Here is a 16,123-nt window from a genome sequence, read left to right as displayed (position 1 = left end):
CAACATTTTCAGTAGATAAAAGTATATAAGTGCATCATCTGGTTTTAGAATAAGGAAAGAGAGGCTTCTTTTGAAAACTATGTAGAAAGTCCTGAGGCATGAACCATCAATATATAACTAGTTCACTGTGGCTATATGACTAAATGAGTATATCAAAAGACCAAGAACTAACACAGAAAAAGATATTATGGAGCTAGAGAAAGAAGAAAACAGAACCTGTTCATGAAGTCATACAAAGCATTAGGCTTTGGTAGTAATGGAATTTTCAGACTTGACACAGGTTTCCATTCACATCTAGTGATGAATCAAATAGGGAATCCTGCTAAGGAGAGTCCCAGGGAAACTTATGAATAGCATGCCAAAGAAGTAATGCACTGTGAGCTCATACCAGAAGCAGAAGCATTTTGGAATCTTAATGACAGGAATCTATACTCAAAACAAATTATTCCAGATTCCCACAATGCCTTGTGTATTTAAGTTTCTGACTTTAGTCAAGGAATTTTAATTTTCAATAGAATCTTTATCCCTATCTGTACATTAACCTTAGTCTTTGAATGCCACAGCTTATGTATCCATAAAGTACTTTAATGTAACCATGTTCAATACATACAGCTATCAACTATTTCTCAATGTTACAGATGTGGCCACTAGAAAGCTGAAATAGGAGTCAGTAGTCCTTATTCCATATTTAGTGTGTGACACTAAGGCAGATATTGATATTATCACCTCAGTGTAGCTCCAGTGAATCTGTAAATAAAAATGCCTGCCATCCTTCCTGCAGGATGAATTTGATGTTCACGGGAAATCTTGTCAGTTAACATCTTTTAAAGTAACTTACCACATGTTATACAAACACTTTAGGCTAAATTATTAACTCTCCAGACAACACTAATTTTTAAAATTTATTCTTCTCTCATTTATTACTTCCCAGCCGGAATTTCCTCTCCTTTTCTTCCCATTACTCCCCTCCAGTTCCCCTTCCCACATATACTCCTCCTCAGTTTCCCTTCAGAAATGACAAGTCTCCTAGGGATGGGAAGTTGCAGTAAGACTAGGCACCTCCCCTCATATTAAGGCTAGATAAGGCAACCCAGTACAGAAAAGGTCAAAAATAATAGTAGAGACGAATGAAAAAGTCAGAGAGCTATTGCTCTCTCTCCTAGGAGTCACACAAGAAGGCCAAGTTACACAACCACAACATGTGTGCAGTGGGTCTTAATCAGACTCATGTAAGCTCCCTGATTGTTTGTTTGGTCTCTGTAAGCCCCTATGAAACCAGGTTAGTTGATGCTGTGTGTTTTCTTATGGTCAGACAACTTAATTTAATGTAAATATGTTGTGTAAAAAAGTATAACATTAGCATATTTATTGGAGTTTTAGTTAAACATTTATGTTCATGGATTGTTTCTTTTTCTCCTCCTGAATAAACTGAAGAAATGAAAAAAAAGAAAAAAAGGAATTACAAGGCTGTTACATTCTGATGGAAGAAGGAAAAGAATCAGAAGGAACCAGAAGAGAAAAGATCTGGAGAAGATTCAATGTCTTATTTTGGAGTTCATGAGCAGGAAATGTGAAAGGCTAAACATGCAGATATGAAAGGGTTTAGAAGCTGAATGCCTTACTCTGAAGCATTGCTGGAGCCCTTCAACTCCTTGTAGACTGAAGGAATATTAATTTTAACTTGCTTTTACTTAGTCTCCTCCTTAGACCTTTCAGATCCTAAAGGAAGAAAACCCTGAATTTTTACCTATCAGCACATTCCCAACTCATTTTCTCCTCTCCTGCTATGGATATTGACAGTTCTTATGTAAACTTGTAGAACTCAGGACGTTGGAAGTGTTCTATATAAATAGGAAGGACAATGCTCTGGACAAAAGGTGTCTCCTTTCATGAAGGTATAATCCCAATCTCTTGGATAATAGGACAGTTGCTTAGGTTATAGGCAATCTTGCATCAGACTTTGCAGAGTTTGGCTTCTTGATTGAAGCAATGCACTTTTATACTTAGAATCCCAGCAATAAAAATGGCTGCAGGCTTCCAAATCCCTCTGCCGGATTATAGCCTGCATAAGAATTAGGAACAGCTGAGTCCTTTGAAGATTTTTCTGGGCATCCTGCCTTCTATCTCAAGTCTTCTAAACAAAACCCAGCTCTGAATAGAATATGAGAGAATCAGAGAAAAAATATGTTGTTCAAATCAAGTCCCAGTGTCGATACTTTTTCAATCCCCATTTCCCAAAAGACTTCAAACATAAGAGTTAACGTGCAAAAAGCCTTGGCACTTGTCTTTATGCTCACACCTGACATTTGGTCATAATACACAAACATCTCCCTAGGCCTCATTTTCTTTCTCTTAAACGTTAAGTGTTAAAATTGTTTTGAAATGTAGGAAACTCCCATGACAGCAAAGCTAAAATGTAAAGTAAAAACCAGCATCTCTTTCATCACAGCCCACAGCCACCTGTCCTTTGCACAGAAGCTATCTTGACTGCTGATTTCAGAGACTGTCTCCATACAAAAACAGGAATGTAGTGCACACATAATATTTTTCTTTTCTCTCCACTCCAAAATTATAGCACATTTTAAATACTCTCTTGCTTCACTGTATTTACATCAATATTTTTCACTTTATGAATATCATTTTATCTTCTGTGTGATTTAAATAATCATGGCCACATAGTACATATATTTGAATGCTTAGTCAGCTGAGTGGCACTATTTAGGAAGGATTAGGAGGTGTGGTCTTTTTTGGAGGAAGTGTCACACTAGGGGTGGACTTTGAGGTTTCAAAAGCCCATGTCAAGCCCAGCTTTTTTTCTCTTTTAGCCTATGAATCAGGACATAGCCCTTAGCTACTTTCAGGCTTCCTGCCATGATGATACTAAGCTAAGTTCCTGAAATTTTAAGTGAGCTTGCACAACCCCAGACATGGTACCACTTTCTGGGTTGACCAGCCATTGACCTGGGTGAACACTGAACCAATTTCTACTTTCTATTATGGTTTTGCCTTTTCTGCATTTCACTTCTTTCTCTTGGGTGGTTCAGTCTGCAGTTTTCCTTGGCAAGTATTCCACAACTATGACATCTCTAGCATCTTGAGCTCTCCAACATATATCAGGTTTCACCTTCACAGCTTTATGAATGTTTTTGGGGAGCTTTCTTTCAGAAATACTCCTGACCCACATTTTGCCTCTATGATTTTCTTAGCTACAGAAGATATTTCCACCACCCCTTTCTTATATTCTTGACTCTACCATTATGAAAATGGATGAAGATCATAAAAGTACAAGCACATCCAATTAAATTTTTTCTTCTATTACAGTTTTCTTCTTCATGGTGTCTTTTCACAGTATTAAAACGGACTAAGACATCTATGCAAGTTATATGCAAATGTAAATGCTAATTTTAATCCGTAAGTAATAATCATTTGTGTGTAGTTAGCATAATTTAGCTGACCTCCATATCATGAACTGGGATACTAAATAGCTTTATGAAAGACATTTTACATAATGAAAGATTATAGGAGATAAATTCCTAAAAGCAAAATTTCTAGGTAAAAATAACACACATTTATCAATTTGGGTATATGTTATAGGATCCCTTTTTCTAGATAAATTTATACATTGGAAGCTCATATAATAATATAGTACAATATATTACAATATAATGCTATTCAGTATAAAACACTAACATTTTATATTTTTTGGCTGAGTTTTTTAATTAATTAATTAATTAATTTTATTGGATATTTTAATACTTATATATTTTTTTGATTTTTAAATTTACATTTCAAATGTTATCTATCCCATTTCATGGTTTCCAGACCATAAACTCCCTATCCCACCCCACCTCTGACTCCTTCTATGAAGGTGTTCCCTCATACAACAAGTCACCAATTGTCACCTCCCTGAACTGACATTCCCCTACACTGGGGAGTTCAGCTTTGGCACGACCGAGGGCTTTTCAACCCATTGGTGCCCAACAAGGCCATCCTCTGCTACATATGCAGCTGGAGCCATGGGTTTTTCCATGTGTAATCTTTGGTTGGTCCCTGTGAGCTCTGGTTGGTTGGTATTGTTGTTCACATGGGGTTGCAAAATGCCTTCAGTTCCCTCAATACTTTCTCTAACTCCTCCAATGGACACCCCATTCTCAGTTCAATGGTTGGCTGTGAGCATTCACCTCTGTATTTGTCAGGCTCTGGCAGAGCCTCTCAGGAGACAGCTATATCAGGCTCCTGTCAGCATGTACTTCTTAGCATCAGCAATATTGTGTGGGTTTGGTAGCTGTATATATATATATGGCTGGATCCCTAGGTGGGGCAGACTCTGAATGGTCATTCCTTCGGTCTTTGCTCCAAACGTTGTCTACATATACCATCCTGTGAATATTTTTGTTCCGCTTTTAATATGGACTGAAGCATCCACACTTTGGTGCTCCTTATTCTTGAACTTCATGTGATCAGTGGATTGTGTCTTGGGGAATTCAAATTTTGGGCTAATAACCACATCTCAGTGAGTGCATACAATGTGTGTGTTTTTTGTTGTTGTTGTTGTTGTTGTTGTTGTTGTTTTGTGTGTGTGTGTGTGTGTGTGTGTGTGTGTGTGTGTGTGTGTGATTGGGTTACCTAACTCAGGATATTTTCTTGTTCAATCCATTTGTCTATAAATTTCATGAAGTCATTGCTTTTGACAGCTGAGTAGTACTCCGTTGTGTAGTTTTACCATATTTTTTTTATCCATTGCTCTGTTGGAGGACATCTGAGTTCTTTCCACCTCCTGGCTATTAAAAATAAGGGTGCTATGAACATAGTAGAGCTTGTGTCCTTGTTATATGTTGGCGCATCTTTTGTATATATGCCCAGGAGTGGTATAGCTAGGTCCTCAAGTAGTATTCTGTCCAGTTTTCTGAGGAACCTACATACCGATTTCCAGAGTGTTTATACCAGCTTGCAATCCCACCAATAATAGAGGAGTGTTGTTCTTCTTTCCCCACATCCTTGCCAGCATCTGTTGTCACCTAAGTTTTTGATCTTAGTAATTCTGACTGGTGTGAGGTAGAATCTTAGGGTTGTTTTGATTTGCATTTCCCTGATGATTAAAGATGTTGAACATTTCTTTAGGTATTTCTTAGCCCTTCAATATTCCTCAGCTGAGAATTCTTTGTTTAGCTCTGTACCCCATTTTTTAATAGGGCTATTTGGTTCCCTAGAATCTAACTTCTTGAGTTCTTTGTATATATTGGATATTGTCCCTCTAGCAAATGTAGGATTGGGAAAGGTTTTTTCCCAATCTGTTGGTTGCAATTTTGTTCTAATGACAATGTCCTTTGCCTTACAGAGGCTTTGCAATTTTATGAGGTCTTATCGGTCAATTCTTGATCAGAGCATAAGAAATTTATGTTCTATTCAGGAAAAATTTTACCAGTGCCCATATGTTCAAGGCTTTTCACCACTTTTTCTTCTTTTAGTTTGAGTGTATCTGGTTTTATGTGGAGGGCCTTGATCCACTTAGACTTGAGCTTGGTACGGGGCAATAAGAATAGATTGATTTACATTCTTCTACATGCTGACAGCCAGTTGAACCAGCACCATTTGTCAAAGATCAAGTGGCTATAGGTGTGTGGGTTCATTTCTGGGTCTTCAATTCTATTCCATTAATCTATCTATACCAGTACCATACAGTTTTTATCACTACTGTTCTGTACTACACCTTGAGGTCAGGGATGGTTATTCCCCCCAGAAGTTCTTTTATTGTTGAGGATAGTTTTCGATCTCTTGGGTTTTTTAGTATTCAAAATGAATTTAAAAATTGCTCTTTCTAACTTTGTGAAGAATTGAGTTGGAATTTTGATGGGGATTTCATTGAATATGTAGATTGATTTTGGCAAGATGACCATTTTCACTATATTAATCCAGCCAATCCATGACAATGGGAGATCTTTCCATCTTCTGAAATCTTCAATTTCTTTTATCAGAGACATGAAGTTCTTGTTATACAGATCTTTCACTTGCTTCGTTAGAGTCACAATGAGGTATTTTATGCTATTTGTGACTCTTGTGAAGAGTGTCGATTCCCTAATTTCTTTCTCAGCCTGTGTTCGGAGCGACACCCTTGAAACCCTCCATTATTGATGTTATTATTATGGTTAGAGTTAAGACTGGGTTCATGGAAAATCCCCAGCCAGCTACAGAAGACTAATACAAATCTGGTGGTCAGGATGAATATTGATATGATAAAGCTATGACCTTGCTGAGAAATACATCCGATGTTAAGATGCCCAATGTGATGACCTGTAACCTTTCTGAAAAATCAACATCCTGCTGACTAATAATATGACAAACCTGTAACCTTTGTGAAAAACCAACATCCTGTTGACATCAGCTGACCACACAAATACTGTGTCCTTGGCCTGCATAAATGTTTTCCACTTGCCTCCTCTCTCTGTTACCCCTGTTATGGTATAAATTCAGCCTTGGGAAAAAATAAAATTGTTGTCCCCCATTCTCTTCCAGGTACCCTCAGCCCCCTCATTGACAAGCCTATTAATCTTTTGAGTAGAGGAAGCCTACTGATTTGTTTGAGTTAATTTTATATCCAGCCATTGCTGAAGTTGTTTATCATGCTTAGTAGTTCTCTGTTGGAACTTTTGGGGTCACTTAAGTGTACTATCAAATCATCTGCAAATAGTGATATATTGATTTCCTCCTTTCCAATTTATATCCCGTTGACCTCCTTTCGTTGTCTGATTGCCCTGGGTGGACTTTGAGTACCATATTAAATAAATAGGGAGAGAGTGGGCAGCCTTGTCTAGTTCCTGGTTTTAGTAGGGTTTCTTCAAGTTTCTTTCCATTTAGTTTGATATTGGCTACTGGTTGCTTTTATTATGTCTAGGTATGGGCCTTGAATTCCTGATCTTTCCAAGACTTTTAACATGTAGGGGTATTCAATTTGTCAAATTCTTTCTCAATCTAATAAGATGATCATGTGGTTTTTTTTCTTTGAGTTTGTTCACATAGTGGATTACATTGATGGATTTTCATATATTGAACCACCCCTGCATCCCTGGGATGAAGCCTACTTGATTATGATGGACGTTCATTTTGATTTGTTCTCAGATTCAATTCAGTTTTTATTGCATCAATATTAATAAGGGAAATTGGTCTGAAGTTCTTTGTAGGGTCTTTGTTTGGCTAGGTATAAGGGTAATTGTGGTTGCAAAGATCAAATTGAGTAGCTCTCCTTCTGTTTCTATTTTGTGGAATAGTTTGAAGAATATTGGTATTAGGTCTTCTTTGAAGGTCTGATAGAATTCTTCACTAAACCCATCTGGTCCTGGGCTTTCTTTGGTTGGGAGACTTTTAATAACTGCTTCTATTTCATTAGGAGTTATGGGACAGTTTAGATGGTTTGTCTGATCCTGGTTTAATCATACTTGAGATCTGTCTAGAAAATTGTTATTTCATCCAGATTTCCCATTTTTGTTGAGTGTAGAATTTCATAGTAGAATCTGATGATATTTTTTTATTTCCTCAAATTCCATTGTTATGTTTACCTTTTCATTTCTGATTGTGTTAATTTGGATACTGTCTCTGTGTCCTCTGGTTAGTCTGGCTAAGGGTTTATCTATCTTGTTGATCTTTTCAAAGAACCAGTTCCTGGTTTTGTTGATTCTTGGTATAGTTCTTTTTGTTTCTACTTGGTTGATTTCAGCCCTGAGTTCGATTATTTCCTGCTGTCTACTCTTGGTTGTACTTGCTTCTTTTTGTTCTAAAGCTTTTAGGTGTGCTGTCAAGCTGTTAACATATGCTTTCTCCAGTTTCTTTTTGGAGGGACTCCGTTATGGGTTTCCTCTTAGCATTGCTTTCATTGTGTCCCATAAGTTTGGATATGTTGTGCCTTCATTTTCATTAAATTATAGAAAGCCTTTCATTTCTTTCATTATTTCTTCCTTGATCAAGTTACCATTGAGTAGAGCATTGTTCAACTTCCATGTATATGTGGTCTTTCTGTCCTTTTTTGCTGTTATTGAAGATCAGCCTTAGTCTGTGGTGATCTGATAGGATGCATGGGATTATTTTAATCTTCTTGTATCTGTTGAGACCTGTTTTGTGACTGATTATATGGTCAATTTTGAAGAAGGTACCATGATGTGCTGAGAAGAAGGTATATTCTTTTGTTTTTAGGCTAAAATGTTGTTTTTGTAAAACTATAAATAACAAAAATATAGTATGGTTGTCTGTTACCTCCCTAGGTCTGGCACTGCAGTGCCCCATGGTATGTGCTAGATATCTTGGTGGAAACACATCCAAACTCCACGGCTGCCCAGTGTCTCCTGCTGCCACACACTTTCCTACACTCAAAGTGTCACATAAAATAACACACAACACAATAACCTTTAACCCAATTTATACGATATAATTGCCCACCTAAACATACAAAACCCAGTACCATCCATCCCTTAAGAACATTAATAACAACCCGTAAATACACAGAGCAGAATCTTAACGTCACTGCCATGGCTTCTCGACTTCTCCCTCCTGTCTCTTCTCTCTTTTTCTTTCAGTCTCCTCCCCTTCCTTCAAACTTCTCTCCTACCCACCCTTCCTTCTCTTCCAATGACAGACCTCCTTCTATCCTGTGCCTGCCCCTCACCTGTATTTTATAAATTCAATGGGGAGAAGGTTCTGGTGAAGTCACCTGAGTCCTGAGTAAATGACTAGGCAGCAGTCCTTGGGGCAATGGAATTAGCATCAAAATACAGATAACTCCAGGGCAAACCATTTCCCCCTTTTTGTTCAGTTAAAAGCATTTTCCCTTATATATAAATTGAGTACAATTATTACCATTCTACAATTTATGAAACATATGATATACTTAACACCCAGTTCATCACGATATCAATTAAACAGAACATTTAGTTATCATTCCATCTTTAAGAAAGGCTTAAAATCTGTATTATACCTTGGGTAGCTTGTTTACTATCTGATAACTATCTAATAAATTATGTATATTCAGTGTTAAACAGCCTATAGGCTATGAGATTATAATCAGTCTTTAACCCCGTCAGAAATCTGAGAATGATCAAATATCTATACATATAGGAAACCTAACACAACTTCCAGAACTGAGAGGTTGTAGAGACAATTTTCTACTAGCACAGTCCCCTGTGCTGTTTTAGTAACATGTGAGTGCAAGTCTTCAGCCTTCTAGCCCAAAATCAACTGACAGACTGTTGAAATGTAGACTTTTGAAGGGCTGGCAGGGTTTATCAGTCAACTATTCTACATAATTTGTCCTTTTCTGGATAGTATTAGTCTGCTGATGAAACAGGCAGTTTTGTCAAGTGGCTGCCTAGCCACAAAGTATTGTCTCACCTGGAGGTAGAGATGTTCACATTCTTCATTAAATCCGCCAAAGGGGAACTGATAGGAGCAGATATATCTCAACAAAAGATAAATAACTTTAAATCTCAAAATTTGTGGATTTCTGACGTTTTTGAAATCCATCTATCTATATAAGACAATCTGGACTGTTGTCTTTATATCTGAATATTATCTTGAAAGTACTCTCACAAAGTCAGAGCCATGAATTTGCTATTTGGCCCTTAACTCACATGTGTAATCAACTCAGAAGTTTGTAATGACATCAATAGAAGGACTGGCTCTAAACCTTGTATTTTTAAACTTTTTTGACAAATAAATTCTATACCAAAACAAAGATATGATGTAAGTTTAGTTACCAAATGAGATTATGACTCTACAATTTAATCTAGTTAATTCCTCTCTGTTAAATTACAACCAATTTTAAATTCCTCATCAAAACAACTTTAGAATAACTGCTTTTCACCTCCCAAAATCCAGGGAATTGGGGCGACGACTCCTCCATAACTTCTTCAAGCTGTACATGGGTGTTGAGATATTCTTGAAGGTAGGGGATAGGAAGAATGAAGCAAATGCTGTAGTTGATGTGTCCTGAAAGTCCTTGAGACCAGGAATCTAAGTAGGCACACTCTGTAAAATATAACTCTCAAGACAAAAGTTTAGAATCGAGATATCTTTTTGTTTGATTTTTTTGAATCATTTTTTTTTAGGCAGTCTACCTCTTTCAAAGGGCAAACCACAAAAAATGTTCGATAGATATATGTTAAATTCATTTCGTTCTTAACTTCTGTTAGTTTCTATATGTCTCTGTTTAGCTTCTGTTTCCATGATCTGTCCATTGATGAGAACTGGGTGTTGTAGTCGCCTACTGCTGTGTGTGAGTTGCAATATGTGCTGTGAGCTTTAGCTAGGTTTCTTTTATGAAGGTAGGTGCCCTTGTGTCTGGAGCAAAGATATTAAGGATTGAAAGGTCATCTTGGTGGATTTTTCCTTGATGAATATTAAGTGTCCTTCCTTATCTTTTTTTTTTTTTTTTTTTTTTACAACTTTTGGTTGGTAGTCTATTTTATTGGATGTTAGAATGGCTGTTCCAGCTTGTTTTTTGGGACCATTTGCTTGGAAAATTGTTTTCCAGCCTTTTTCTCTGAAATAGTTTCTGTCTTTGAGACTGAGGTGTGTTTACTTTCATATGCCTCTCTCCTAAAAAAAGAGATTAGCATTGTTTTCATATACATTTTATTTATTTACTTATTCATTCATTCATTCGTTTAGTGGTATGGTGTTCATTTTTCTGACCATTCCATTGTGTGCTGTTAGTCCTATTTACTAATAGATTCTCCTTCTACATTAACTTTTGAGTGAGTTGTGAGCATTTTTTCAAGATTAAAAACAATGCAATTCTATCTTTTGGTATTGGATTTTAAAACACATTTTTTATTGTTACATATTATGGTCTTTCTCAACATGTTTAGAACTACTAATCTGCTTTTGTTGATTGATTTAGAATATATTTCTCTTTTTAAAGAATAATTAATAAGAATTTCGCAGACCCGGTGAGAGAGAGACCCAACCGCCTGGTCAGGTGGGCACTCCTGAGGCTGCAGAGCGGAAGAGACCACCAACACTGCTCACCCCTGCCCACATCCCTGGCCCAAGAGGAAACTGTATAAGGCCTCTGGGCTCCCGTGGGGGAGGGCCCAGGAGCAGCAGGACACCTGCCTGAGACACCACCAGAACCTGAAAGAAACAGACCGGATAAACAGTTCTCTGCACCCAAATCCCGTGGGAGGGAGAGCTAAACCTTCAGAGAGGCAGACAAGCCTGGGAAACCAGAAGAGACTGCTCCCTGCACACACATCTCAGACGCCAGAGGAAAAAGCCAAAGACCATCTGGAACCCTGGTGCACTGAAGCTCCCGGAAGGGGCGGCACAGGTCTTCCTGGTTGCTGCCGCTGCAGAGAGCCCCTGGGCAGCACCCCACGAGTGAACTTGAGCCTCGGGAACACAGGTAAGACCAAATTTTCTGCTGCAAGAAAGCTGCCTGGTGAACTCAAGACACAGGCCCACAGGAACAGCTGAACACCTGTAGAGAGGAAAAACTACACGCCCGAAAGCAGAACACTCTGTCCCCATAACTGACTGAAAGAGAGGAAAACAGGTCTACAGCACTCCTGACACACAGGCTTATAGGACAGTCTAGCCACTGTCAGAAATAGCAGAACAAAGTAACACTAGAGATAATCTGATGGCGAGAGGCAAGCGCAGGAACCCAAGCAACAGAAACCAAGACTACATGCCATCATCGGAGCCCAATTCTCCCACCAAAACACACATGGAATATCCAAACACACCAGAAAAGCAAGATCTAGTTTCAAAATCATATTTGATCATGATGCTGGAGGACTTCAAGAAAGACATGAACACACTTAGGGAAACACAGGAAAACATTAATAAACAAGTAGAAGCCTACAGAGAGGAATCGCAAAAATCCCTGAAAGAATTCCAGGAAAACACAATCAAACAGTTGAAGGAATTAAAAATGGAAATAGAAGCAATCAAGAAAGAACACATGGAAACAACCCTGGATATAGAAAACCAAAAGAAGAGACAAGGAGCTGTAGATACAAGCTTCACCAACAGAATACAAGAGATGGAAGAGAGAATCTCAGGAGCAGAAGATTCCATAGAAATCATTGACTCAACTGTCAAAGAAAATGTAAAGCGGAAAAAGCTACTGGTCCAAAACATACAGGAAATCCAGGACTCAATGAGAAGATCAAACCTAAGGATAACAGGTATACAAGAGAGTGAAGACTCCCAGCTCAAAGGACCAGTAAATATCTTCAACAAAATCATAGAAGAAAACTTCCCTAACCTAAAAAAAGAGATACCCATAGACATACAAGAAGCCTACAGAACTCCAAATAGATTGGACCAGAAAAGAAACACCTCCCGTCACATAATTGTCAAAACACCAAACACACAAAATGAAGAAAAAATATTAAAAGCAGTAAGGGAAAAAGATCAAGTAACATATAAAGGGAGACCTATCAGAATCACACCAGACTTCTCGCCAGAAACTATGAAGGCCAGAAGATCCTGGACTGATGTCATACAGACCCTAAGAGAACACAAATGCCAGCCCAGGTTACTGTATCCAGCAAAACTCTCAATTAACATTGATGGAGAAACCAAGATATTCCATGACAAAACCAAATTTACACAATATCTTTCTACAAATCCAGCACCACAAAGGATAATAAATGGTAAAGCCCAACATAAGGAGGCAAGCTATACCCTAGAAGAAGCAAGAAACTAATCGTCTTGGCAACAAAACAAAGAGAATGAAAGCACACAAACATAACCTCACATCCAAATATGAATATAAAGGGAAACAATAATCACTATTCCTTAATATCTCTCAACATCAATGGCCTCAACTCCCCAATAAAAAGACATAGATTAACAAACTGGATACGCAACGAGGACCCTGCATTCTGCTGCCTACAGGAAACACACCTCAGAGACAAAGACAGACACTACCTCAGAGTGAAAGGCTGGAAAGCAACTTTCCAAGCAAATGGTCAGAAGAAGCAAGCTGGAGTAGCCATTCTAATATCAAATAAAATCAATTTCCAACTAAAAGTCATCAAAAAAGATAAGGAAGGACACTTCATATTCATCAAAGGAAAAATCCACCAAGATGAACTCTCAATCCTAAATATCTATGCCCCAAATACAAGGGCACCTACATACGTAAAAGAAACCTTGCTAAAGCTCAAAACACACATTGCACCTCACACAATAATAGTGGGAGATTTCAACACCCCACTCTCATCAATGGACAGATCATGGAAACAGAAATTAAACAGTGATGTCGACAGACTAAGAGAAGTCATGAGCCAAATGGACTTAACGGATATTTATAGAACATTCTATCCTAAAGCAAAAGGATATACCTTCTTCTCAGCTCCTCATGGTACTTTCTCCAAAATTGACCATATAATTGGTCAAAAAACGGGCCTCAACGGGTACAGAAAGATAGAAATAATCCCATGCGTGCTATCGGACCACCACGGCCTAAAACTGGTCTTCAATAACAATAAGGGAAGAATGCCCACATATACGTGGAAATTGAACAATGCTCTACTCAATGATAACCTGGTCAAGGAAGAAATAAAGAAAGAAATTAAAAACTTTTTAGAATTTAATGAAAATGAAGATACAACATACTCAAACTTATGGGACACAATGAAAGCTGTGCTAAGAGGAAAACTCATAGCGCTGAGTGCCTGCAGAAAGAAACAGGAAAGAGCATATGTCAGCAGCTTGACAGCACACCTAAAAGCTCTAGAACAAAAAGAAGCAAATACACCTAGGAGGAGTAGAAGGCAGGAAATAATCAAACTCAGAGCTGAAATCAACAAAGTAGAAACAAAAAGGACCATAGAAAGAATCAACAGAACCAAAAGTTGGTTCTTTGAGAAAATCAACAAGATAGATAAACCCTTAGCCAGACTAACGAGAGGACACAGAGAGTGCGTCCAAATTAACAAAATCAGAAATGAAAAGGGAGACATAACTACAGATTCAGAGGAAATTCAAAAAATCATCAGATCTTACTATAAAAACCTATATTCAACAAAACTTGAAAATCTTCAGGAAATGGACAATTTCCTAGACAGATACCAGGTATCGAAGTTAAATCAGGAACAGATAAACCAGTTAAACAACCCCATAACTCCTAAGGAAATAGAAGCAGTCATTAAAGGTCTCCCAACCAAAAAGAGCCCAGGTCCAGACGGGTTTAGTGCAGAATTCTATCAAACCTTCATAGAAGACCTCATACCAATATTATCCAAACTATTCCACAAAATTGAAACAGATGGAGCCCTACCGAATTCCTTCTACGAAGCCACAATTACTCTTATACATAAACCACACAAAGACCCAACAAAGAAAGAGAACTTCAGACCAATTTCCCTTATGAATATCGACGCAAAAATACTCAATAAAATTCTGGCAAACCGAATTCAAGAGCACATCAAAACAATCATCCACCATGATCAAGTAGGCTTCATCCCAGGCATGCAGGGATGGTTTAATATACGGAAAACCATCAACGTGATCCATTATATAAACAAACTGAAAGAACAGAATCACATGATCATTTCATTAGATGCTGAGAAGGCATTTGACAAAATTCAACACCCCTTCATGATAAAAGTCCTGGAAAGAATAGGAATTCAAGGCCCCTACCTGAACATAGTAAAAGCCATATACAGCAAACCAGTTGCTAACATTAAACTAAATGGAGAGAAACTTGAAGCAATCCCACTAAAATCAGGGAATAGACAAGGCTGCCCACTCTCTCCCTACTTATTCAATATAGTTCTTGAAGTTCTAGCCAGAGCAATCAGACAACAAAAGGAGATCAAAGGGATACAGATCGGAAAAGAAGAGGTCAAAATATCACTATTTGCAGATGACATGATAGTATATTTAAGTGATCCCAAAAGTTCCACCAGAGAACTACTAAAGCTGATAAACAACTTCAGCAAAGTGGCTGGGCATAAAATTAACTCAAATAAATCAGTTGCCTTCCTCTATACAAAAGAGAAACAAGCCGAGAAAGAAATTAGGGAAACAACACCCTTCATAATAGACCCAAATAATATACAGTACCTCGGTGTGACTTTAACCAAGCAAGTAAAAGATCTGTACAATAAGAACTTCAAGACACTGAGGACAGAAATTGAAGAAGACCTCAGAAGATGGAAAGATCTCCCATGCTCATGGATTGGCAGGATTAATATAGTATAAATGGCCATTTTACCAAAAGCAATCTACAGATTCAATGCAATCCCCATCAAAATACCAATCCAATTCTTCAAAGAGTTAGACAGAACAATTTGCAAATTCATCTGGAATAACAAAAAACCCAGGATAGCTAAAGCTATCCTCAACAATAACAGGACTTCAGGGGGAATCACTATCCCTGAACTCAAGCAGTATTACAGAGCAGTAGTGATAAAAACTGCATGGTATTGGTACAGAGACAGACAGATAGACCAATGGAATAGAATTGAAGACCCAGAAATGAACCCACACACCTATGGTCACTTGATTTTTGACAAAGGAGCCAAAACCATCCAATGGAAAAAAGATAGCATTTTCAGCAAATGGTGCTGGTTCAACTGGAGGGCAACATGTAGAAGAATGCAGATCGATCCATGCTTATCACCCTGTACAAAGCTTAAGTCCAATCGGATCAAGGACCTCCACATCAAACCAGACACACTCAAACTAATAGAAGAAAAACTAGGGAAACATCTGGAACACATGGGCACTGGAAAAAATTTCGTGAACAAAAGACCAATGGCTTATGCTCTAAGATCAAGAATTGACAAATGGGATCTCATAAAACTGCAAAGCTTCTGTAAGGCAAAGGACACTGTGGTTAGGACAAAACGGCAACCAACAGATTGTGAAAAGATCTTTACCAATCCTACAACAGATAGAGGCCTTATATCCAAAATATACAAAGAAGTCAAGAAGTTAGACCGCAGGGAAACAAATAACCCTATTAAAAAATGGGGTTCAGAGCTAAACAAAGAATTCACAGCTGAGGAATGCCAAATGGCTGAGAAACACCTAAAGAAATGTTCAACATCTTTAGTCATAAGGGAAATGCAAATCAAAACAACCCTGAGATTTCACCTCACACCAGTGCGATTGGCTA

Source organism: Rattus norvegicus, chromosome 2 (assembly GCF_036323735.1).
Source record: "Rattus norvegicus strain BN/NHsdMcwi chromosome 2, GRCr8, whole genome shotgun sequence".
NCBI lineage: Eukaryota > Metazoa > Chordata > Mammalia > Rodentia > Muridae > Rattus > Rattus norvegicus.
Note: the sequence above shows the minus strand (reverse complement) of the source record.